The sequence below is a fragment of the Quercus lobata genome, chromosome 2 (assembly GCF_001633185.2).
Source record: "Quercus lobata isolate SW786 chromosome 2, ValleyOak3.0 Primary Assembly, whole genome shotgun sequence".
NCBI classification, from domain to species: Eukaryota; Viridiplantae; Streptophyta; class Magnoliopsida; order Fagales; family Fagaceae; genus Quercus; species Quercus lobata.
Window position 1 is genome coordinate 30,508,327 of NC_044905.1, and position 3,525 is coordinate 30,511,851.

Genomic DNA, 3,525 nt, shown 5'->3' on the forward strand with positions numbered 1-3,525 from the left:
ATGCCCAAAACAGTTTAATGAAGAAATAAGTTCTGCTAAATTATGGATGCACATCTTCTTGTCATCTGTTCGCTGTTTCGAAAAGCATTGTACATATAAGTGACAGAAGTTACTGCGACTAGTTGCATATCCATGAACGAAGCAACTTTTCTTTCTTTTTCTTGGTGGATAATCAAGGGAAAGATTTATTGAGAACAAGTTGCCAAAACACCATTTCATTATTCTAAACAGAGAATCTACATGACCTACGAAAGTCTATACATATAGTCGCCGTTTACAACAAATTTCTTTGTTCTCATCAGTACAAGGGAATGATCCATTGAACTGAATAAGTTTGACAAACACGATGGTTAAGAAATCTGCAAGAAATAAATGCAAACACAAACCAATAAACTGTTGAGCAAAAGATCCCAAGAAAGTAGATTGACGGTGGTAGTGAGACGACCAAAAATTAAGAGAAGCATCCAGTTCTTGGAATGAACTTTTGGACTAACCCAAGTAAAGCCACCATAGTTGGCCATAAGTAATTATAAGTTCATGTAGCCACAGCCTCCATAAACTCTGTGTTGGAACATTTTAATATTAAATAATTAAAATGAGTAAATGTTATAAAATAAATGTAAAGATGTGGAGTGAATATGGAAGATGAAGAGTTGTGAAAAATGTTTAATCCCACATTGAAAAGGAGAGAGACTTTTTTATTCTTTTTAATTGTGGTGATTAATGGGCTAACATGAATTGTCTCAGATATTGGGCTAGATACGTGTGCAAGGGGGAGGTGAAGAGTGGAGGTATCAAAAATGGAAATGAATCAGCCCCTTGGATCCTCCTACTTGACAGTCCATTCAGAATAATTACCATATCCGTTGGTGAGTAAATGGCCCGAATTAATACTCCATTTTTATTATGGACAATGAAGAGCCATTAACCCACTTAATGGACTATCCGTTTGGGCCTATTCATTCTTCAGAAACTCCTCATCTCACCATTAATTGTGTAACTCCAGCCCATCAGATTAATCTTGTAACACCCATTACATCAGAATAATTGGACCTAATTAATTAGAATAAATTGGGTAGTAATTTCGTAAGGCCCATTGAGCCTATAAATAGACTCATTCAGACCCAATCCAAGTTACTGCAATTCACAATACACACTAAAAAAATAGAGAGATTATTGGCAAGGAAGGGTGTTCTTTCTGGTGGAGCTTTGGGCTTGAACACTTTGTGCAGAGGTTGTTCTAGCCATACAACACTTGTTGGGCTGTTAATGGACTATCCGTTTGGGCCTATTCATTCTTCAGAAACTCCTCATCTCACCATTAATTGTGTAACTCCAGCCCATCAGATTAATATCCAACAATTAATCTTGTAACACCCATTACATCAGAATAATTGGACCTAATTAATTAGAATAAATTGGGTAGTAATTTCGTAAGGCCCATTGAGCCTATAAATAGACTCATTCAGACCCAATCCAAGTTACTGCAATTCACAATACACACTAAAAAAATAGAGAGATTATTGGCAAGGAAGGGTGTTCTTTCTGGTGGAGCTTTGGGCTTGAACACTTTGTGCAGAGGTTGTTCTAGCCATACAACACTTGTTGGACTGTTGTATCCTGGGGGAGACAAGTCAGAGAAGGTCTGCACCGGTTACAAGAGTTAGCCAACCAAGGGCTTGAATCTCCTTAAAGAGAGCGAGTGCCGCGCCTCAGTCCAAATAGTATTGTGTATTTCCTTTCTTTATATTAATAATATTCAGAAGTACTATTCAGTTTCTCTTTGTGTATTATTTCCATTATTATTGTGTTTACACCAGCACTCTGCATCCTCTCCCATAGCCTCTAGAGTCTCAGGCAAAAGGCAAGCTTCAAAATCAATGCTACCCTCCTACTTACCAGGAAACACAAGTAACCGCCCATCAAAGTTAGTCCCAGTACCGCTTCGCAATGCCACGGGTTTTCCCCAACCAAAGTCATTACCATACACGTTGTGCCGTGGGGAGCTTCCTAAGAGCAAGGTGTTACTTATGGGGCGACTAAAGTTCACCATCCTAGGATTTTTCACCCATTCATCTAAGAACTTTCTCACGTCATGTGGCGTCTTTGAAGCAAGCGCATTGTTTATGCTCCAAGCCGCCCAGCCGAGTCCATGTTCTAACAGTTCCCCTGCTGTGCTTGTGACACTCTCCGAGTCCACCGCATTCCCGAAGTGCTGTTTTGGCAATGGAGGCTGCATCCTTTGCCTTGTACCCATAGCAATCGTGCACTTAACCTCTTCATCAGCCTCCAGACACCGACAGCGAGTCACAGATCTCCAAAAATGACCCAAGAGTGCTTGCAGAGATGAGATCCTATCGGTGCCCATTTCATTGTTGGCCTTTGCTTTAAGTTCAGCAATTTTTTCTTTTGTAAAGTGAAAATACCTTTGTTTCAGCGGAGGAGGGACCCACTTCTGAGTCTTTTCTTCAAGGATATTTGGTATATGAACCGGAAAGTTGATGATTCCGTCAAAATGGCTACGTCCAAATAAGGGATGCGGTTGCAATTTCTCGCAAGTGCCTCGAGAAATCTCAGACCAAGTATTAAAGAAATGCCAGAACGTGGTTCCATCACAAACCGCATGGTTTAGAGTGCAACCGATGAAGATGCAGTCAACAAGCTCAGTTACTTGCACTGACAGCAAAGGCTTGGAAATGCCCTCGCAGTTCAGAACACCGTTCATAAGAAAGAAGGAATCGACAATCTGGGGAAGATAGATAGGCTCAAGGATATCAGCCATAGTAGTACCATCTGCAGCTGCATGGACGAACTGGGCTCCATGGTTATTGCAGTCAATGAAGAAGGAGGTGGTGTTATCTTCACTGTTCTCAATCATGGCAAGACGCCCAGCAAGGGGATAGAATACATCCAGTGTGCGGGAGAGAGAGGATTGTAGGTGATGAATCACATTGTTTTCTTCAAGTTGTTGCTCCTGTGAAGTTGTAGGTTTCAGAAAGATGAGAACCCTTTGAATAGGACCGTATGTGAGGAAGCGGAGATCCCATGGAGTTAAATCGATTCTTCTGGTTGAGTAATTGTTACTGGTGGGTCGGATAGTACTGGTGGAAAGAACGTGAACCATGTTGAAATTTGATTTCTACGCACAGAAGTGTAGGACTTTACTAAGAAACACTGCAGGCCGAATCTCATCAAACACTAGCGTATGATCATGCCCAGGTTGCCATTTATGGCCTAAGATCGAGCTAAGTTGCGCAGTGGGGGTTGACAGGATGACGAGGCCTTCTAGCAATGAATAAATAAATAAATAATTCTAGTACAATAATTTTTGACATGACCTTCTACCAGAGAGTGAGCAGTTAATTTATATAAATTTAATAGACAGCCTGACATTGCAACCTAAAAGAATTGTAGTAAGGATTATGACATTTTATGTGATATTAAAATTATTTAAAATAAAAAATTATATTTGTGTCAATTAAGTTTAAAATTTATTTATATTAGATGGTTATATAAAATTATATA

At 39.8% G+C, this 3,525-nt stretch overlaps 1 pseudogene; it reads right to left on the reverse strand.

Annotated features, from left to right (window-relative positions):
- Positions 1–255: 255 nt before the first annotated feature.
- LOC115962828 lies at positions 256–3,288 on the reverse strand (annotated as a pseudogene).
- Between the last annotated feature and the right edge of the window lie 237 nt (positions 3,289–3,525).